This window comes from Ornithorhynchus anatinus, unplaced genomic scaffold, assembly GCF_004115215.2.
Source record: "Ornithorhynchus anatinus isolate Pmale09 unplaced genomic scaffold, mOrnAna1.pri.v4 scaffold_82_arrow_ctg1, whole genome shotgun sequence".
Taxonomy (NCBI): Eukaryota; Metazoa; Chordata; class Mammalia; order Monotremata; family Ornithorhynchidae; genus Ornithorhynchus; species Ornithorhynchus anatinus.
Window position 1 is genome coordinate 274,486 of NW_024396937.1, and position 23,252 is coordinate 297,737.

Here is a 23,252-nt window from a genome sequence, read left to right on the forward strand (position 1 = left end):
TGATTTTCCTACTTGTATTTCTCTATTTCTCTTTGGTTAGGAGACTGAACATCTTCATGGCAGGAAATGAACTTCGCTTCTGGTTTACTTTTCAAGTGAATAAAATGGGTTGTGGTACTCATGAGCATTCAATAATTACCATTGTTACTATTGGTATATATTTATTTTAAAGGGAAAGAGTAACCAAATCTATTTATTTACTTGTTGTGAAAACAAACAAAAGAACTAATGTAAAAACTGTGGTGAAATAAAACACACATTCTTATAAAAAAAAAACTACTGTACAAGAGTTGCTATTCTAATATAGTAAAAATGGCCATGGACAAAAAGCAACTTGGAAAGGAATTTAAATCTTGCTATTGCATAGTCACTGTTTCTTACAGCTTGCCTTCCTTCTTTTCCCATGATTCCGATGCCAACGTGTGCCTCTTGTATCATGCTTACATCATTAGCACCATCACCAATGGCTAATGTTATTGGTTTCTCTGGAGAAGTTTTTAACAGTCGCACTACTTTAGCTTTCTGAAGAGGAGCCATACGACAGCATAACACAGCAGAACAATTTCTGCAAACTTCCATAAATAATTTCTCATGTTTCCTGAGTGCAAGAGAGAGGCAGGTCCCATCTACAACGAGTCCATGCTGAATCACATGATCCTCTTGTATCCTTTTGGCCAGTTGTCTCAGCTTTTCTGCACAGTCACTGTCTGATTTCTGCTGCGTAAATTCAAAGATGTTCATGGCTCTGTGAAAATGTCCACATGATAAGCTCACGCTGACGGCCGTTTCGTGTATATCTCCATTAAGAACCCATATCTTGATACCAACCGTTCTCAAGCCTTCAATAGTTTCTTGGACTTTATCTTGAAGTCTGCCCAGCCCTCACACAATCTGTGGCTCCCATTAAGCCCTGCTCCAGCCAGGAAGAGCTAAGACTGAAGCAGAAGTGTGAGGACCAGCTTTTATATGACAGGGAAGCCTGTGGTTGTGATAACTGTAAACTCTGAACAGCAACCGATCTGAAACTGGGCCCCTTTAGCTGCAATGCTGTGTTCCCTTATTGTATTTATCACCATCCTTGTCTTTTTACATAATTTCGCTTTCTCAATTTTTGTTTCATCTTCCCTTATGTGTCTACCACCAGCCCCCCAATTCCCTCATTCTTAGACTTGAGTCCCCCTTGGGGACTAAGAATCCTATCTAATTCTCATCCTTGTAGTTTTCCCCCCAGGACTTAGTACACTAGGCACGCAAATACTATTGAATCAACGTAGAGGATTTTCTCCCTCTTAATTTCTTAATGGTCTGCTCCCTCCCCCACCCAAAACTAAATTCACTCATTCCACAGCCCCATTTCCATTGTTCTAATTTTTGTTTACATCCTTCTTGGCTATTGCAAACAGACCAGCATTTCTTTATGAGCCATAATAGCCACAGTAATCGGCGGGGAAATCAGCATCCTATGTTTAAAAACATGGCAAAGGAGGCCTTCTACTGATCATCAAATCAGCCTGCCTGAACTGTGACGTAACTTTCTAATCTCCTTTTTCCGGCTAATGAGCTGTTTTTGAAATCAGAGTTACCTGTGTCTGATTACAGTTACCTATAATCTGATTATATGACTTTCTTGCCTGGAGCTCTTTGATGTAAACCCCAGGCTACTCTCTCAGCTAATGCACTAGAAAACACACTCATAGGAATGGAACCAATGAATCACCAGTGTAGAACTGGTGTGACTGGATTGAACTAAGTTGAAACTGGGCACACACTAAGAATGACTCTCCACTGATACTAGTCGATTATGTGCTGACAAATTATGCATCATTCTAGCCACCTCTCATGCTTTCAAAATCATATAATTGTTTTTCTCACCATCACCAATGGTATTTATTGAACACCTACTGTATTAAGTGCATATGAGAGAACAAAAGAAGATACACAGTCCCTCTGCCCTCCAGGACCTAAAAATCTGATGGACTGGACAGATAGAGGATGAATAGAGAGATAGCAGGAAATAATTCAGTTGTACGAAGATAAATGTCTGTCTCCCCTTCTAGTCTGTAAATTCCTTGTAGGAGGGATCGTGTCTCCTACTCTGGTATATTCTTCTCCAAGCATTTAGTACAGTGCTCTGCACCCAGTAAACACTCAAATACCACTGACTGATGAAATAGTTGAATAAATAACAGAAGATAAAAATATATAAATAAAAACATACTTAAGTGGTGAGACTAGGAATGAAATAAATAAGTGCTGTGGGTGGGTGGTTTGACTCCCTGGGGCATTGTTAGTTAATCAGGTAAGGCTTCCTGGAGGAGAAGGTGGGGTTTTAGAACTTTAAAGATGGGAAGAGCTGTCATTTGGCAAGATTTAGCAGGGAAATTCCAGGCTGAGCCAGAGAGTAAGAGGTGAGAGAGTTGAGAGCAAGGTATAGTTTAGAATGAGCTTGAGAAGAGCGAAGCTTACAGAAAACTGGGAAATGGCAACTGTAAGATGGAGAAAACTGGTGAAGAGCTACAAGGGCAATGTTGAAAACTTTCTGTTTGACGTAGGAGATGGGAATGCATTGGAGGTGTTTGAGGTGAAATAATTACTTTGGGAAAATGATTCTTGCAACAGGGTGAAGGACAGACAAAGGGGAAGAGGCTGGAGGCAGGGAGACCAGTAAAAAGGCTAATACAGTGGTGACATCACAAGCAGGGGAGCCCACTTTGCATTTTGAGCACGGGGGTACTTCAGGTGGAGCAGGGATTTTAGGTGGGGTGGGGAATGAGAGGGCACAGGCTTAAAAGAGAAGCAGCATGGCTCAGTGGAAAAAGCACGGGCTTTGGAGTCAGAGGGCATGGGTTCGAATCCCAGCTCTGCCATTTGTCAGCTGTGTGACTGTGGGCAAGTCACTTAACTTCTCTGTGCCTCAGTTACCTCATCTGTAAAATGGGGATTAACTGTGAGCCCCACGTGGGACAACCTGATTCCCCTGTGTCTACCCCAGTGCTTAGAACAGTGCTCTGCACATAGTAAGCGCTTAACAAATACCAACATTATTATTATTAAAATTGTTAATAAGTGAAAAAGCCGCAAATAGGGGGTTAGTTCTGCACTGACTGGAAATACTCAAATTTTTTCAGAGACCTAGAATGAGCAGGTCTGGGAATCTAGCTCCAAAAGCTGCGAGGGCAGTTGCCCCTGTAGAGTAAGCACTCATGATAACAAGAGCATGGAGAAGGACAGTAGATATTTGGAAGGGGTGGATTTGGGAAACAAGAATTTACAGTAACAGACAAATTTAATTTTTATCTTGAATCAATCCCAGGACATAGTACTGTGCTTGGCACAGAGTAAGCACTAAATAAATACCATCATTATTATCTAGTGCAAATGGATAGTGAATAGAGTCTAATGCAAACTAAAATAACTAAATTATTTTATTATTATTATTACGGTACTTGTTAAGCACTTACTATGTGCCAAGCACTGTTCTAAGTGCTAGGGTAGATACAAGTCAATTAAGTTGGATACAGTCCCTGTCCCACATTAAGTGCACACTCAATCCCCATTTTTTACAGATGAGGTAACAGGCACAGAGAACTGAAGCAACTTGCCTAATATCACACAGCAGACAAGTGGAGGAGTCAGGATTAAAACCCATGACCTTCTGACTCCCAGGGCCGTACTCTATCCACTGCACCACACTGCTTCCCTTTACATTGCTGCCTTTACATTTCCTTCCTCCTCTCTTTCCAGCATGGTGTTGACAGCACTATGTCACTCTGTCCAGGGCTTAAAAGAAATAAAGCAGGGATTCTTAAACAAGTTCAGTAAATTCTGCCTCTTCTTTTTATGCCCTTTGTAATTGATTTACTTGGGAATCTGTGTCCTGGAGGAACTCAGTGTTGTTTGCTGATGTTCCATGCTTTTCCCCTCTTGGTCTAATGAGAAAGGGAGCAGCAACAATTGGGGAGAAAAGGGAGAATTGCTTAGAAGTGTTAGAAACTTGTGGGCAAGGATTTGGGGAATTTATCTGCAAGGACCAAGACAGTTTGTGGAGAAATTTTTGTTCACATTATCATCTCAGCCTTTCCACTTTTAGAGCAGTTGGAATACAGTGGTAGGAACTATATATGAGATAACATGCTTCATTAGCATCTACTATATTGATTGCTGGCAGATTCACCAGTTTGCAAAGCAGCAACCAGGAAAGGGAGGGCTCTCTGTGAGTAGAGTCTTTTGGATATTCTACCACATTAGGAAGCAAAATCGAAAATAGCACCTGGTATTACAAATAGCAAGTTCATCAGTATAGCAAAGGACAATCATTATGTGTGTAGAATATAAAAAGGACTGCTGTTTGCAAGAGTCTATGTTCACCAGTTAGGTCATCTTCAAAACATGAAGGACATTATTAAATCTAATAACTATTAAAATATGTCAGTTCAATCAAATCAATGATACTTACTGAATACTTATTGGCATTATCCTTGACTCCTTTCTTACCCCTTCAACTCACGTATTCAGTCTGTCATCAAATCCTTCCAGTTCTATCTTCACAACATATCTGTAGTCCACCCCTTCCTCTCCATCCAAACTAACACGCTCATCCAAAAACTTGTCACATCTCACTCAACTACCGCATCAGCTTCCTCGCTGCCCTCTCCGCCTCCAGCCCACACTTCACTCTGCTGCCCAGATCATTTTTCTAAAAAATCATTCTGCCTATGTCTTCTCACTCCTCTAAAACCTCCAATGGTCACCCATCCATCTCAGCATCAAGCAGAAACTCCTCACCAGCAGCTTTAAAGCAATTGGTCAGTTCTCCTCCTACTACTGCAATCCAACTCAAACACTTTGCTCCTCGATCACCAACCTACTCACTGTGCCTCCATCTTGCCTGTTGAGCCCTGCTCACACTCTCCCTCTCACTGCATATCCAATAAACCACCATTCTCTCCATCTCCAAAGCCCTACTAAAATAATATCTCCTCCAGGAAGTCTTCCCTGACTAAAATCTCAACTCCCTACCCTAATTCTCCCTCCCTTCTTCATCACCTATGCACTTAAGTTCATACCCCCAAGTATTTTGATACTCACTCCACCTCCACAGCACTCACATGTCTGTATACGCCATTGATTTCCCAACCTGTAATTTACTTTAATGTCTGCCTGCCCTGTTAGATTGTAAGCTCCTTGAGGGCAGGGATCATCTCTACCAACTTTACTGTACTCTCCTAAGTATGTAGTACAGTGCTCTGCAAACAGAAAGCACTCAAATACAATTGAATGGTCAACTGCAGAACCCAGTACTAAGCACTTGGGAGACTAGAATAGAACTGGTAGATATGATTCCCTCCCCTCAAGGGGCTTATGAGCTGCAAGGGGTGAGTTCTGCAGAGGCTAAAGCCAAACCAAGAATGCAAAGGTTTATTTTAAATTAATTCTGAGATTGGGGTGAAGCTAGTCACTGAACTGTCCTCAATGCACAGAGGGAAGAAAGAATAAGTCTGAGAAATCAGGAATAAAGAGGAGCCCACACAAAGAGAGGATGAGATTTTTAAAGCTCTTAAGTCTCTGCTTGCTGTGTGAATTTGAGCAAGCACAATCTTTCTTGGCCTTATTGGGGCTCTCTCAATTACCTGTTCTGAAACAGGAATTCCCTGCCATGTCGATGCGGAAAGTGTTGGTGAAGAAGAGGAGGAGGGGTTGAGAGCCCCTCAGTCCCTATGAAATTACAAAAAGTTTCTCTAGTCCTTCCTTGTTGCAGGAGAAAGTAATCACTCAAATGACTCAGGGCTGTGGAAGTCATATCTTCTGCTAGGGGCCTTTTTTCCCCAAAACTGCTCCTGAAAAGTCCAGGGCTAGAGGGTTCCCTGCAGTCTTTTCTCCATAGCACACAGTTTGACGACCATACACCTTCAGATGTCCACTTCAAGCACATGATCTAGGGACAGGCCCAAGGGGCTTGCCTGATGTCCTGGGGTGTCTTTGGAGGCTTGAGCTCTGCCACCGATTCACTGCCTGACCCTTTGGTTAATTTCCCCTCTAGGCCTCAGCTTCTCCATCTGAAAAATGAAATCATTACTGCTCCTATATTTCCTGGGGATGTTTTGAGGATAAATGAAAATATGATTTGTCAACATGTTTTGAGCCCTACAGAGGAATGGTATTCTACAAATTTAAGGTAGCAGGACAATAAAAATCAAGCAGGGGGGAAGGGGGTATATTCCTCATTGATCTTTATTCTCTCTCTGCATTGTAAGACCCTTCCCCTTGCCCCATGGGTTTGTAGAAATCACCAGAGGTGAGGCAAGAAGATGGTTGGGGGAAAAAGGCAATACTGGAGCTCCCTATCCTCCATCCCACCCCCCTCACACCACACACACACACACACACACACACACACACACACACACAGAGATTTGACTTTTACCTGTTTACACCATCCCCAACAATGAAGGGAACTGAGAAGGGAGAGGAAACAAAGGAAGCAGTAAATAACTCATTTAAAAAATTTTACTTATTTTAAAACACCAACTTTTTTTGCCCTCCCCAACTCCTGTTCCACTTCTCTGATGAGGGGGAGTGACCTCAAACTGCATATCAAATACAGGAGAGGGGAAGGGAAACTTCGTCGTCAGCATTCTTTGATTCTAATTCTGGTTTCACAGGGGCCAACTGCATAACCACAGTAATGCAACTAGAACAATGGGAAAGGACGAATGCCACAAGGCTGACCAAAAACAGAGAGAACCACCTCGTACCTGTTTTCTCCCTAAAACCACCAGGGTAGGTTACAAAGGACTTTCTGGAAGTCCCCTGAGCAGAAAGATTGCAACTCTAAAATGCAATATATAGCCCTTTCATAGGCATTATTTTCACAGTACCATCAGAAAACTTACTGTGTGCCAGGGACTGTACTAAGTGCTGGGGTAGATACAAGTTAATCAGGTTGGACACAGTCCATGTTTTGTTAATTGTTTATTGTTTGTCAAGCACTGAGGGAGGCATATCTTTATCACATTAGACACATGGAGCTCACAATCTAAGTAAGAGGAAGAACAGATATTGAATCTCCATTTTTCAGATGAGGAAACTGAGGCCCAGAGAAGTTAAGTGACTTGCCTAAGGTCACACAGCAGACAAGAGGTGGATCCGGATTAGAACCCAGGTCCCTCGATTCCCAGACCCGTGCTCTTTCCACTACACCACACTGCTTCACTCCCTTCCTCCCTGTGGGAACCAATGCTTCTCTACACAAAGTAAGCTGTTCTTGCTGGTTTTCTTCCCCAGGACAAAGCTACATTTTAGCCATGATTCCTATGTCCTCGGCACTTAACTCTCCCAGTGCTTAAACCACATAAAGGCAAACTTTTCAGGAGGATCACAGCCTGGAAACCTGAAGTCAGCTGCCTGACCCAATAAATAGAGATCCTCTGTGGCTTTGCCACCATACTGCACCGATAATAATAATGACATTTGTTAAGTGCTTACTATGCACCAAGCACTGTTCTAAATGCTGGGGTAGATATAAGTTAATCAGGTTGGATACAGTCCTTGTCCGACATGGGGCTCACAGTCTTAATTCCCATTTTACAGATGATGTAATAATAATGTTGGTATTTGTTAAGCACTTACTATGTGCAGAGCACTGTTCTAAGCGCTGGGGTAGATACAGGGTAATAAGGTTGTCCCACCTGAGGCTCACAGTCTTCATCCCCATTTTACAGATGAAGGAACTGAGGCACAGAGAAGTGAAGTGACTTGCCCACAGTCACACAGCTGACAAGCAGCGGAGCCGGGATTCGAACCCATGACCTCTTACTCCCAAGCCCGGGCTCTTTCCATTGAGCCACGTAACTGAGGCACAGAGAAGTTAAGAGACTTGCCCAAGGTCACAGAGCAGACAAGTAGCAGAACCGGGTTTAGAACCCAAGTCCTCTGACTCCCAAGCCCATGCTCTTGCCATCCACCCTCAGCATTAACATATACACTTATTTAATTATTCATTTGGTCACTTCTTCCCAATATACTGATGTTATTAACCACTACATCTTTGTTCTTGCTCCTGATATACCTACATAATTGACACCTGCCTGTCTCACCCAATTAGGCTGTAGGCCCCCGCTGTGCCCTCAGCAGGGATCACAGCTATGGCCCATGGTTGTGCTTACCAGACCTGTAAGCTTGTTGTGATCAGGGAATGTGAATGTGTCTGTTTATTGTTGTATTGTATTCTCCTAAGCACTTAGTACAGGGCTCTGCACACAGTAAGCACTCAAATTAATGAAAGAGCTAAAATACCATCAACTCATTTGACTAACAGTTAAACTCAATATAGACCAGTGCCACCAGAAGGTCCTACCTGGTTAGAACTTTGTTTATGAACCTAATCTTAAAGATGGGTAGTCTAGATAACACTGTAGCATGACTTATAGCCACAGCTGATTTTCTCTTGACCAAAGAGAATCCGAATTGGCACCGAATCCCCAATTTTCTCTTCATCTAATAGTGTAGTTCAATAAAAGTTTTCAATGAGCCCAAGTTCAATAGGCCTTAGATTCGAAATAATATCCATGTCATTCACCTAATGAAAATTGGAATTTCACGAGGAGACCTAGTTCTCCCATCTGTGAAGCTCACTATGTTCAGTTCTTGAGTTTAATGAGGGTAGTATTATGGAGCCTCAGACCTGACCTAAAACTCCAAGTGTCTGCTGCAATAAGAATCTTCTTGCTTTAAAGGACCAAGAAGCAGCCTTTGATGATGGGAGCTTTATTTGATTGCCAAAAACAACCTTCCAACATGACTACGCAAATTCCACCACCTTTCAACAGGAGCATGATGACCTGCTGAAATGGCATACAACTGTTTTGAGGGGATAGGTCCCTGGAAAATGAGATCAAATCAGCCACTGGGCAACCTTTCTACTTGTGTTGGACCTATCTTCCTTCATTATGAAGACACCCAGGGAGAGCCCACTTGGCTCCCAAAAACCTCTTTTTCCCAAGTTCCAGTGAAACGAGGGACACCACTGTCTGGAGCTGGTTCTCAGTCACTCAATGAGTGATTCAGGCTGGTGACCTGATGCGGCTAATTGATGGCTTGGGGGATTTGGCAAGGTTTTTCACTTCTCAACATATGGGTTGAAAGAAGTGTAAACCTGACCCAAAGCATTTCTCCCAAAGTGCAATATAGTCCGGCAATTAAGGCAGTATTGATGTTGACATATAGCTGTCACTATAACTAGTGAACACTACTTTACACTAACCCAAACAAAAGACAAAATGCAGTTTTGATACTGACAATTATCAGCAGTCATTATGACGAGTGTACACAACTTTACACTAATCCATACAAAAACAACAACACAAAACTCCACAGATGCTTTCTATTCCTGGGTTGCAGATCTAGCCTAAAAGCAATGCCCAAAAGTGGTTGGGTTAATTTGAGTTACCTATCACCAGAGGTCACAGTGGAACTTGGGAAGCAAAATAACTTAGTAGTAGTAGTAGATAATGGATTTCTTCATATTATATTTTATTGAAACCGTAACATCATCCACAGGTCAATTGAGAATTTGATTCAAGCATTGCAAGATATGGCCTGCCCCTCAAAAGAAGTACAGTGTGTTAGCATGTGTTAGGAGGATCAATTGGTTTCCGAGTATATTGTGGTATGAAAGCATCCTTGGGTTATTACTTTATATATTATAATTATTACGATGATGGTGCTTGTTATTAGCTTATTATCTGCCAAGCATTCACTGTATTAAGAGCTGGGATAGATACAAGATAACTCAATTGGATACATTTCCTTGTACCACATGGGCACTCACAGTCTAAGTAGACTCACAGTCTACTGTGTGTGAGGCACTGTACTTAAGCGCTGGGGTGGATTCAAGCAAATCGGGCTGTCCCATATGGGGCTCTCAGCCGCAATTCCCATTTTACAGATGAGGTAACTGAGGCCCAGAGAAGCAAAATGCCAAGGTCACATAGCGGACAAGCGGCAGAGCCAGAATCAGAATCCATGACCTTCTGACTCCCAGACCCATGCTTTATCCACTATGCCATGCTGCTTCTGCATAAAGTCCACTATGCCCATCTATAAAAAGTCCATTTTACAGATGAGGAAGCTGAGGCCTAGAAGTTAAGTGACTTGTCCAAGGTGACACAGTAGACAAGTGGCAAAACTGGGATTAGAACCCACATCCTGTGACTTCCAGGTCCACTGTCTTTCCACTAGGGCACGCTGCTTAAACAACTTAAGGAATCCCTCCATTCCACTGCCATGATGAACAGTCTCAGAGCAAATCTCCAGGGCAGGCTGGCCAAAGGTGAAGGTAAGGCTGAGCAGAACTCCTACCAACCTTGGGCATCATCTGTCAAACATGTGCTCTACCAAGGCCAGTCAAAAGGCGTATGAAAAGAAGCTCTATCACGTACCTGAGGTCTTGTCTCCACCAGCCCAACCAACCTAGTGGCTTCAAAGTAAGCTGCACTCAATGATAATAGAGGACACTAGATACCAATCTCCCTTCTGCTCAAATGAATACAATATTAAGAATTAATATTAATATTATTCATTCAATTGTACTTATTGAACACTTACTGCATGCAGAGCACTATATTAAGCACTTGGGAGTATACAATATAACAGTAAACAGACACATTCTGTAGCTGTTACACAGTATGTGGGAGCGATGATTTTTTTTTCCCCAACTACACTATAGTTTACTGTAGCTGAAGTTCATAAAATCAGTTGGATCCAACCTGTTGCAGCGGAAAGGAGGGGAAGACGGAAGGCTATTCCACAATGGGGAGTAAAGATGAGAGTTGCACTCTGCACACAGTGAATGCTCAATAAATACCATTGCCTAATTGATTGATTGACAGCATGGCCAAGTGGCCACTCCTGTAGCCCCAAGCAATTTCAGATCGTTCTCAATGAAATTGAATACATCTGCTAATTTCTGTTCTCGCTGTTGTAAGGCAGTTCTGGCTTCCATTAGGCATTTATCAATTTCAAGATATTCTTGAGCTGTGAATCGCCTATAGGCCACACACAGAGTTCTCAGTCCTCTCAAAGCAAATTCATCAACATGAATCCTCGTTTTGTCTATTTCTCCTCTTGTACTGTAAAGAAGAATGGCAGATTCTGCTCCTTTAGTGAACAAAAGCTTTTCATGGGAAGTGGACTCTACAGTCCCACTCATTCGCCTTTGATCAGCATCAAACTCCAGAACATGAAGCAATTTGTATCTTTCATGTGTTCCAAGACTTTTAATTTCCATAGCTTCTCCACTAGTGCCAGTAAATATAACACCAACTCTCCTAGCTGCTTCAACTAAAGCCTTTTCATCTGGGGAGGAAGCATAATAGTCCAACTGAGATGATACTCCATTGGCAAACCAGGAATTATCTCCAAGGCTGTCAGTTTGATCAGCACTGATCTGTACCTTGTGACAGAGACAGACTGCTTTCATGAAGAGTTCCTCTTCTTTGGGAAGTCTTGGTCTGATTCCATCTGGAGAATCTGCTGTATGTCCTTCTGGTACAGTACTGCCATTAATTTCATGGTACTTAATTCCATTAATCGAACATTCCCGAAACTGCATTTCATTTTCTGTTAATGTACCGGTTTTATCTGTAAACACATATTCCACCTGTCCCAGTTCCTCATTCAGATCTGAAGTATTGACTTGAGCTCGCTGATCTGTTTCTTCATGATACAGATCAAGATCCCATCCGATAAAAAAGGATCCCAGAAATTTCTGCATCTGAACTGTCACATACAGTGAAATTGGGATGATTAAATTGTAGTGAACCAGAAAAGCAAGGAAGTCTGAAATAAATCTCAGAATCTTACTGCTGTTTCTTTCATGCTCTGTTTTTTGGTTATACCAAGGTTCATCCCATTTTTCTTCCATTTGCCAGGCATACGTTAGAATAGTACTGAGGATGGCTTCAAAAAGGAGGATTATTAGGTAAATGATCAAAGAGGAATTCATGGACTTCTCTACTGCTGATTGTTTCTGTGATTTACTCTTATAATTTAACGCCATCTTAGTTTCCATACCTGTATATACAGCAACACCAAAAATTTGTTTTGTGTTTTTTAACCTGGCTCCACGAAGCAAGAGACTTTCAGGACCCAGTGGTCTTACAATTTCTTCCATCTGGTGGTTGACTGTTATTCTTCCAACAAACCTGTACAAATCCGCTTCTGGTTGCTGACATTCTATTACAGCAATAAGAGTATCCAAGTTGGCAACTGTCTGTAATACTGCTGTTTCTGGGACTGCAATGTGTGTCTTAAGGTTAGTTGCAAGACCTAGGACTAAGCTTATGGTTATGATTAGTGTGATGGCTAGGTTTAGATATGTGTTACTGGCATGATTAGCGTTAGGTCTAAGGCCAATCTAGGGTTAGTTATAGGGCTAAGAGTAAGGTTAGCTTTAGGCTTAGCACTAAGGTTAATTTTCAGTTCAGGGATAAGGTTGGCAGTAAAGTTAAGTTTAAGTGAGGTTTAAAGTCAAATTTAAGCTTTCATGAAGCTTAAGCTTTCATGAAGAGTTCCTCTTCTTTGAGAAGTTAAAGTCACTTTGAGAAGTCACTAAGCTTAGTGCCAATTTCAGAGTTTGGATTAAAGCTAGATTTTAGAATGGGTTTATGGAAGCGATGTAGGTATATGGGTAAGTGTAGGGTTTGGGCTTGGATTAGGCTAAATGTGAAGGGCTTGAGTGAGAGGTAAGGTTAGAATGAAGGTTAACTGTTAAGGAAAAGGCCATATTTAGGGTCAAAATGTTATGGTTTGTGTTAGGGCTAGGCCAAGAGTTAAGGTTTGTACTTAAGGTCAGAATTTGATTCAAACTGCAAATTAATGTTACATTTAGGGTTTGGCTTAGTGTAAAATTAGTGTTAAGGATAGGGCAAGTCGGGTTCAGGTTAGGGTTCATGCTAAGTTTAAAGTTAGTGTTAGGGCTTAGGATACTGGCTAGACCCAGACTAAGATTCACGGTTAGGGTTATGGTTAAGATTAAGGTTAGGGCTAGGTTTAGGGTTAGGGCTAAATTTAAGATTAGTTATAGCCTTAGACTTAGTGCTACATTACGTTAGGTTTATAGTTAGTTTAGGGTTGGGGCTAAAGTTATGGTTACAGTCGGGGTTAGGACCGATTTTAAAGTAAGGGTTAGGTTTATGTTTAGATTTAAGATTAGGGTAATGGTTTGTTTTAAGGTTGAGGGTAAGTTAGAGTTGGCATTAGGTTTAGAGCCAGGGTGAACATCAAAGCAAAATGTCACCCTGAAGAAGACTTACAAAGTTCAGCAGCATTCTGGGGGCTGAACCTTCCCTCTTTCAAGGGCCCCCTGACATACAACCTTGAGGATTTGGAGTTAATTTGAAGGCTAGCTGAAATTAGAGTCAGTTAAGGTTAGATTTCAACTTGGGGTGAAGTTTAGGGTTAGGTATTAGTTTTAGTTTGGTGTAACGTTTAGACTCAAGGGTAAGGCTAGGAGTAGGGTTGTGTTTTGGGTTAAAGATAAAGTGTAAGTTTACGTTTAAGACTCTTTCTGGGTTTGGGATTACAGTTAGGGTTAGGTAACATGTTCGGGATCTATTAGGTATTGCCGTTAGGTTTCAAGTTAGTAGGAGGTTCGGGCCAGCCTTAGGTTTAGGATGAAGGTTAGTGCTGAATTGGGAGTTGGGTATAGAGTTAGGGTTAGATTAGTTCCAAACTGAAGGCTATGCTGAAGTATCATCTTCGAGATAAAGTTGATGTTTGGGGTAGGTGAAGTTTAATAATGTGGTTAGGCTTAATACTAGGTCTAAGATAGGTCTAAGGCTAAGATTGGTTCTTGGTTAGGTATAGTGTTAGCTAATACTACAGTCTAGGTTTGTACCGAGTGTTGGGATTAGAATGAGCATTAGGGTTTGGGTTAATGGTATGGTTAGTTGTAGGCTTCTGCTTGTGTCTAGGATTCTCTCTAGGATGAGAGCTAAGATTAGAGCTAAACTTGGGTGTGGAGGTAGGTTTGGGGTTAGGATTTAGGTTACAATGATGTTCCAGAGTTGTTGTTATGGTTAGTTGTAGTCTGAAGCCTAAAGGGGAGAGATAGGGTATTGTTAGGGTTAGGGCTAGGCCTCAGGGCCTGGCCAGGTTTGGGATTGGGTTAGGGTTAGGGTTAGGGATTGGCCTAGGATTAGGTCTCCGGGTAGGGTTTGGTCTTTGGTTTATGGTGCGCTCACAGTTAGGGTTAAGGTTAAGGGCTAGGGTTAAGATTAGGTCTTGTCGTAGGGATAGTCTTAACGTTAGAGTTGTCTTTAGAGTTTCCGTTCGGCTTAAAGTTTATGAGAAAATGGACAGAATTACTCCAGTTGCGTAATTAGCAAGATAGAATAAATACGACACATGCAGAAAACTCAGTTCAAAAAGGACTGCAAGGCAAGTATCTGTGTAGAGATATCTTCTCTTATTGTAGATACTTTCTACATGGAACAGAACAATTGAAATTTCAAGAAGGGCTCATTTGGCATTTTGTGGCAGAGGAGTTTCAATGCAAGTGCCTTTGCCTGATTGGCGGGAAATACATAATCCACTCAACTTCTTCCTTAGCAGGATAAGACAAAAGATGACACATGCAGAACTCTAGACATCTGACTCGATGTACACTGCAGTGCAAGGATCGCTGTCTTTTATGACTGTAATACCATTTTATTGAGCTGCGAAAATTTGGAATTTTGAAGTGGTTTTTTTTTTTGGCATTTCATGCCCAAGCGTCTTTCAACACACGTGACTTCCTGGACAATGGTGACTGGAGTTTTGACTCAAACAGCATGGCGTTCTGTAAGCAGAGTATAGAGAACACTTTAGATAAAAGCATAAACTATTCATTTATTCCCTCCTGGACCCCTTCCATTCTGGCTTCCGTCCTCTCCACTCTACCGAGACTGCTCTCTCTAAGCTCCCTTCTTGACAAACCCAATGGCTCCTACTCTATTCTAATCCTCCTTGACCTCTTAGCTGCCTTTGACACTGTCGACCATCCCCTTCTCCTCCACACCGTATCTCACCTTGGCTTCACGGATTCCATCCTCTCCTGGTTCTCCTCTCATCTCTCTGACCAGTCATTCTCGGTCTGCTTCGCAGGCTCCTCCTCCCCCTCCCATCCTCTAACTGTTGGAGTTCCTCAAGCGTCAGTTCTTGGCCCTCTTCTGTTCTCCATTTACACTCACTCCCTCGGTGAACTCATCCGTTCTCACGGCTTCAACTATCATCTCTATGCAGATGACACACAGATCTACATCTCTGCCCCTGTCCTCTCCCCGCCCTTCAGGCTCGTATCTCCTCCTGCCTCCAGGACGTCTCTACCTGGATGTCTGCCCGCCACCTAAAACTCAACATGACCAAAACCGAGCTCCTCATCATCCCTCCCAAGCCCGGTCCTCTCCCTGACTTCCCTATCACCGTGGATGGTACGACCATCCTTTCCGTCTCTCAGGCCCGCAACTTCGGTGTCATCTTTGACTAGGCTCTCTCCTTCACCCCACACATCCAATCCGTTACCAAAACCTGCCGGTCTCACCTTTATGATATTGCCAAGATCCGCCCTTTCCTCTCCACCCAAACGGCTACCTTACTGCTACAGGCTCCTGTAACATCCCGGCTAGACTACTGTGTCAGCCTTCTCTCTGATCCCCCTTCTTCCTCTCTCTCCTCGCTCCAGTCTATTCTTCACTCCGCTGCCAGGCTCATTTTCCTGCAGAAACGCTCTGGGCATGTCACTCCCCTTCTTAAAAACTTCCAGTGGTTGCCTATCAACCTCCGCACCAAATAAAAACTTCTCACTCTAGGCTTCAAGGCTCTCCATCATCTTACCCCCTCCTACCTCTCCTCCTTTATCTCTTTCTACTGCCCACCCCTCACGCTCCATTCCTCTGCCGCCCACCACCTCACTGTCCCCTGTTCTCGCCTATCCTGCCGACAACCCCTGGGCCATGTCCTCCCGCGGTCCTGGAATGCCCTCCCTCTTTACCTCCGCCAAACGAATTATCTTCCCCTCTTCAAAACCCTACTTAGAGCTGACCTCCTCCAAGAGGCCTTCCCAGACAGAGCTCCCTTTTTCCCTCTGCTCCCTCTACCGCCCCTTTCACTTCTCCACAGCTAAACCCTCTTCTCCCCGCTTTCCCTCTGCTCCTCCCCCTCTCCCGTCCCATCCCCTCAGCACTGTACTCATCTGCTCAACTCTATATATCTTCATTACCTTATTTATTTTGTCAATAAACCGCCCTGATTTATTAGATCAGTACAGCACCCTGATTCTATTTATTTGCTATTGTTTTAATGAGATGTTCTTCCCCTTGATTCTATTTATTGCCATTGTTCTTGTTTGTCTCCCCCGATTAGACTGTAAGCCCGTCAAAGGGCAGGGACTGTCTCTGTTACCGATTTGTATATCCCAAGCGCTTAGTATAGTGCTCTGCACATAGTAAGCACTCAATAAATATCACTGAATGAATGAATATTCAACACAACTTTGATCCCTAAAGAATAAGAATGAAATAGAAAACCATGAGCCTGGTAGTGACTCAGTGACTCTCTCAGTGAGGCAAGCGGTCCATCAAGTAGTCTAGAGTTCGAAATGGACTATTTTTCTGCTATCCTGTTAAGTAAGTAAGTCAACTAAAATATTCTGTGATGTGTTTTTCCCTCATTCCTGATAGAAACAGACTCTTGCAGTGAAACTAGACTGGTACGAAATGCTACAAGAACTCTTCTGGAAATTGCAATTATTCAGTTCCATGTACAGAAGATATCTATACTATCCAGCAGCTGCTCAGCACAAAAGGAGTGAAATCTTCTTCAAATGTCATTTTTCTTCTATTTTTCTAAGTGAGAATATGTTGAATTAATACACATTATTTTTCCACCGTGTTCAAAACTTTAACATACAAGTTGGTATCCCACAGGCAGGAAAGCATATCTGAGAACTTCATGAAAAGTCATGTAAACAGTTTACAGAAGATATCTACACTCTGGTATATTCTGTAGTATACATCCCATCAGTGCTTTGCCATTGCATTTTACTTCTCTCATGCTAAGTAGGCAAGTTAACAAAAACGTTAATTGTGTGTTTCTCTCACTCCTAATAATAAAGTTGTTAACGTTGAATCCCGTATGGTATGAAATGCCATAAATCTGGAAAATGCAACCAAACAATACACTACAGGCAGGATAGCTATCAACACTGATCATATCCCACAGTGTTCAGCAGAAAAGTAGTGCAGCTCTTTGTAAGAGTCGTTTTATCTTGTAGCCCAAGTAGATGTTGAATGAATATGAGTTCTCTCATTTCTGCAAAAGTCACTCATCTAGAAACCCGCAAAACACGAAATGCCAAAATAACTCTTCTTTAAATTGTAAATGTTCAGTTTCATGTGCAACAGCCACACTGATAACTGCTCTTCAGTATTCAGCACAGAAGGAACCTTGTGTTGATTCATTTTTCTTCGACCTTGCTTAGTCAGGTGAATGTGTTGAAAACTGTAGGTTGTCTCTATTCTGGAAAAGTCACTTGCGTTTGATTTCCTTCTGGCACGTTTTTGTAACTCTCAATAAACTTTAATTGTTCTTTCTATTCAAAATAGGGCAGGAATTAGACAGCGCCTGCAAGCATCCTTGCACTGAATATAGGCAGTCTAGCGTTGTAATGTACTACTTTTCTTCTAAATTGCTAAATAGTCACGTTAACTAGAACACCCTGTATTGTGTATTTCTCTCAAGTTCAATAATGAAGATGCTTGCGTTGAAACCCGCATGGCACGAAATGGCACGAAACTTCCAGAACTTTTCTGGAAGTTGCAAATATTCAAGTCCTTGTATAAGTGTAACACAGGCACAGAAGAGATCGTCACTGATCATTGTTCAGCACAAAAGGAGTGGAGTCTTCTGGACAAATCATTTTTCTTTTAGCAGGCTAAGTAAGTGTAAATATGTTGTTTAAACCCCACTGGCAGGAAATAAGATGTGAACACTTCATGAAACTTTAACTGTTCAGGTCCATGTAAAATAGTTCATATATAGAAAGAGAAGATGGTTACAACGAATCTTTAACAGCAGTATGCAAAGTACATGGAATATGGTGTTCTGTATGAACTGTTTTTCTCTTGCCCTGCTAAGTCGGCAGCTTAAGAAAGTTGAGTCAAACCCTTATGACGCGAAATGGTAGTTGATCTCTCTTTGAATTTACCTATGTTCAGGTCCATGTACTACAACAAAACAGTCACACAAGAGATCTACCCTAAAATCGCCGTGTTCAGCACAAATGGAGTCAGGTCCTCTCATGAGTCATTATTGGCCTAGCCTCCGAAATGAGAAAATGGTGATAAACTGTGCTTATTCTCCATGTTGAGATGGTCACTTGCGTTGGAACTCGAGAATTGTTTCGGGCCATAGCTGCAAGGCAAAGGCTGGGGGGCCAAAACTAGAACGAGAAGGGTTCAGGGCCAGACAAGCAAGGCAATGTCTTTAAGGCCCAAACTGGAATGAGAGGGGATCGAGGCCAGGCCAGCCAGGGAAAGGTTGGACTGGCAACACTGGAAAGCAAAGGCTGGGAGGCCCAAACTGGAAAGAGAGAGTTCAGGGCCAGGCCTGCAAGACAAAGGCTAGGGGGGGTAAAACTGGAAGGCAAAAGATGGGGAGCCCAAATTGGAACGAGGAGGTTTTGGAGTCACGCCTGCAAGGAAAATGCTGGGAGGGAAAACTGCAAGGTAAAGGCTGGGGGCCCCAAACTGGATCGAGAAGGGTTTGGGCCAGACCTGCAAGCAAAGGATGAGTGGGTAAAAATGGAATGCAAGGGCTGGGTGGTCCAAACTGGAACGAGAAGGGATCGAGACCAGACCTGTAAGGCAAAGGCTGGGGTGTCCAACCTGGAACGAGAAGTGTTAGTGCCAGGTCTGCCAGGAAAAGGCTGGGGAACCACTATGGAATGAGAAGGGTTTGGGGCCAGGGCTGCAAGGTAAAGGCTGGGGGCCCAAACTGGAACGAGAGGGAATCGAGGCAAGGCCAGCAAGGCAAACGCTAGGGGGGCAAAACTGGAAGGCAAAGTCTGGGGGCCCCAAACTGGATTGAGATGAGTTTGAGGCCAGGCCTGCAAGGCAAAGCCTGGGGTGGCCAAACTGGAACCAGAAGGGTTTGGGGCCTGGCCTGCAAGACAAAGGCTGGGGGGTAAAACTGGGAGTCAAAAGCTGGGGGGCTAATAGTGGAACGAGAAGGGTTTGAGGCCAGGCCTGCAAGGCAAAGGCTGGGGTGGCCAAACTGGAACCAGAAGGGTTTGGGGCCTGGCCTGCAAGGCAAAGGCTGGGGGGTAAAAGTGGGAGTCAAAGGCTGGGGGGCCAAAACTGGAACCAGAAGCGTTCGGGGCCAGGCTTGCAAGGTAAAGAGTGGGGGAGTGGCACTAAAACTGGAATGGGAAGAGTTGGTGGCCAGGCCTGCAAGGCAATAGTGGGGTGGCAAAAAAGGAAGGCAAAGGCTAGGGGGCCCAAACAGGAACAAGAAGGGTTTGGGGCCAGGCCTGGAAGGCAAAGCTTGGGGGGCCCAAATGGAACGAGAAGGGTTCAGGGCCGGGCCTGCAAGGCAAAGGCTGGGGGCCAAAACTGGAAAGAGAAGGAATCGTGGCCAGGCCTGGAAGGCACAAACTTGGGGGCCAGGTCTGGAAGGAGAAGGCTGGGGGACAGAACTGGAATGAGAAGGATTTGGGGCCAGGCCTTGAAGAAAAAGGCTGGGTTGCCAAAACTAGGCCGAGAAGCATTTCGGGACAGGCCTGGAAGGCAAAGGCTGGGGGCCAAAACTGGCACGAGAAGGAATCAGAGGCAGGCCTGGGAGGCCATGGCTTTGGGGCCTCCAGACCTTACCTTCCAGGTCTGGCCCAAGACCCTTCTCTTTCCAGGTTTGGCCTCCCAGCCTTTACCTTTCAGTCTTTAAGGCCTGGACCCAAACCCTTCTCATTCCAGTTTTGGCCCCCCAGGCTTTGCCTTCCAATCCTGGAACCCCAGCCTTTGCCTTCCATGTCTTGCCCCAAACCCTTCTCATTCCAGCTAAGGCCCCCCAGGCGTACTCTTCCGGGCCTGGCCCTGAACCTTTCTTGTTCCAGGCCTGGCCCCCTAGCCTTAGCCTTTCAGGCCTGCCCCCCTAGCCTTAGCCTTTCAGGCCTGGCCCCAAACCCTGTTCGCTCCAGTTTAGGCCCCACAGGTTTACTCCTCCAGGACTGGCCCTGAGCACTTCTTGTTCCAGGCCTGGCCCCCCAGCCTTTGCCTTCCAGGTCTGACCCCAAACCCTTCTTGCTCCACTTTAGGCCCCCCAGGTTTACCCTTCCAGGCCTGACCCTGACCCCTTCTTGTTCCAGGCCTGGCCCCCTAGCCTTAGCCTTTCAGGCCTGCCCCCGAGCCTTTGCCTTCCAGGCCTGAAACTGAACCCTTCTCTTTCCAGGTTTGGCCTCCCAGCCTTTGCCGTCCAGGCCTGGCCTCAATTCTTTCTCGTTACAGATTCGGCACCTCAGCCTTTTTCTTCCAGGCCTGTTCCCAAACACTTGCCGTAAACCCTTCTCTTTCCATTTTTGCCACACACCCCCACCCCTCCCCGGCCCAGGCTTTGCCTTCTAGACCTGTCTCAAAACCCTTCTCTTTCCAGTTTTGGCCTCCCAGCCTTTGAGTTACAGGCCTGGACCCCCAGTCCTTGCCTTCCAGACCTGGCCCCAAACCTTTATCTGTTCAGTTTGAGCCCCACAGTCTTTCCCTTCCAGGCCTGGTCGCAATCCCTTCTCCTTCCAGTTTTGCCCAGCAGCATTTGGCTTCCAGGCCTGGCCCCGAATCCTTCTCACTCCACTTTTGGCCCCCAGCCTTGAATTGCACGACTGACCCAGAACCTTTCTCTTTCCAGTTTTGGTCCGCCAGCTTTTGACTTCCAGGCCTGGTTCCCCAGCCTTTGTCTTCCAAGCCTTGCCAAGAACCGTTTTGGTTCAAGCCTGGCTCCCCTAGTCTTTGCCTTCCAGACCTGGCCCCAAACGTTTCTCTTTCCAGTTTTGGCCCAGCAGCCTTTCCTGTCCAGGCCTGGCCACAAACCCTTCTCCTACCAGTTTTGTCCCCAAGCCTTTCCCTTCCATGCCTGGCCCGAACCCTTCTTATTCCAGCTTAGGCTTCCCTTTGCCTTTGCCTTTGCTTTGCTTTGCAGGCATGTCCCCAAACCATTCTCGTTCCAGTTTTGGCCTCCCAGGCTTTGCCTTCTAGGCCTGGCTTGAGCCCTTCTATTTCCAGTTTTGGCCCCCCAGCCTTTGCCTTCCAGTCATGGCCCCGTACCCTGCTATTTCCCGTTTTGTCCCACCAGCCTTTGTCTTCCAGGCCTTTCCTCGAAGCTTTCTCGTTACAGATATGGCACCTCAGCCTTTTTCTTCCAGGCCTATTTCCAAACCCACCTTGTTTCAGGTTTGGTCCCCCAGCCTTTGCATAACTGGCCTGGCTCTTACTCTTCTTCCAGTTTTGGTTCCCCAACATTTCCCTTCCAGGACTACCCCAGAAACCTTCTCATTCCTGATTTGGCCCCCCAGTCTTTGCCTTCCTGGCCTGATCCCTAATGCCTCGAGTTCCTGTTTTGCTCCCCAAGCCTTTGCATACCAGGCCTGACCCCGAACCTTTCTTGTTCCAGTTCCTCCCCCCACCCCCGACCCCAGCCGTTGCCTTTCAGGCCTGGCCCGGAACCTGTCTCATTCCAGACTTGGCCCCCCAGCTTTTGCCTTCCAGAATTGGCGACCCAGCCGTTGTCTTCCAGGCTTGGTCCCGAACCCTTCTCAATCCAGTTTGGGGCCCATTGCCTTTCCCTTGCAGGCTTGTCCCCGAACACATCTCTTTCCAGTTTCGGCCCCCCAGCCTTTGCCTTCCAGGCCTGGCCATGAACCCTTCTCCTTCCAGTTTAGGCCACCCATTCTTTGCCTTCCAGGCCTGGCCCCGAATCCCTCTGGTTCCAGGCCCGGTCCCCCAGGCTTTCCCTTCCAGGCTGGCCCCGAACCCTTCTCATTCTAGCTTTACACCCCCAGCCTTTCCCTTTCTGACCTTGCCCCGAACTCCTCACGTTCCAGTTTCATCCCCCCAGTCTTTGCCTTCCAGGCTAGGCCCGAACTCTTCTCGTTTCAGTTTGGGCCCCCCAGCCTTTGCCTTCCAGGCCTGGACCCCCAGCCCATGTCTTCCAGGCATGGCCCCAAACCCTTCTCGTTCACGTTTTGGCCCCCTAGCCTTTGTCTTCCAGGTCTGACCTGGCACCCTTCTCATTCCAGTGTCTGTCCCACAGACTTTGACTTCCATCATAGAGGCAGCGTGGCCTAGCCTTTGCCTTCCAGGTCTGACCTGGTACCCTTCTCATTCCAGTGTCTGTCCCACAGACTTTGACTTCCATCATAGAGGCAGCGTGGCTCAGTGGAAAGAGCCCGGATCCACTGATTCTCAGCTGTGTGACCTTGGGCAAGACACTTTACTTCTCTGTCCCTCAGTTACCTCATCTGTACAGTGGAGATGAAGACTGTGAGCCCTACTTGGGACAACCTGATTATCTGCCCCAGCGCTTAGAACAGTGCTTGGCACATAGTAAGCATTTAACAAATGCCAATATTATTATTATCATTATCCCTGTCCCAGTTACCTTCTCTACCACATTTTACCACCCCCCGATTTTTGCCTGGCCCCGAACAGTTTTCGCTCCAGTTTTGGCCCCCCAGCTTTTGTCTTGCAGGCCGGGCTCCGAACTCTCTTCATTCCAGTTTGGGCCTCCCAGCCCTTGCCTGGCAGGGCTGGCCCCGAACCGTTCTTGTTCCAGGTTTGGGCCCCCAACATTTGCCTTCTAGAACAGGCTCTGAACCCTTCCCTTTCCATTCTTGCCCCCCAGCTGTTGCCTTGCAGGTTTGGCCCCGAGCCCTATTTGAACCGGTTTTTGCCCCGCAGGCTTTACCTTCCAGGCCCGGCTCCCCAACCTTTGCTTTCCAAGCCTATCCCTGGACCCTTCTCTTTCCAGTTTTGGCCCCCCATCCTTTGCCTTTCTGGCCTGCCCAAGATCCCTTCTCGTTCCAGTTTAGGTCCCCCAGACTATGCATTCCCGGCATGGCCCCGAACACTTTTCATTCCTGTTTAGCCTCCACAGCCTTTGCCTGACAGTTCTGACCCCCCCCAGCCTTTGCCTTCAAGGCCTGACCCCGAACCCTTCTCGTTCTAGTTTTG

General features: G+C 45.2%; 1 pseudogene; it reads right to left on the minus strand.

Moving 5' to 3' along the window:
* Positions 1-204: 204 nt before the first annotated feature.
* Positions 205-13,328, minus strand: LOC100091268 (annotated as a pseudogene).
* Positions 13,329-23,252: the final 9,924 nt, after the last annotated feature.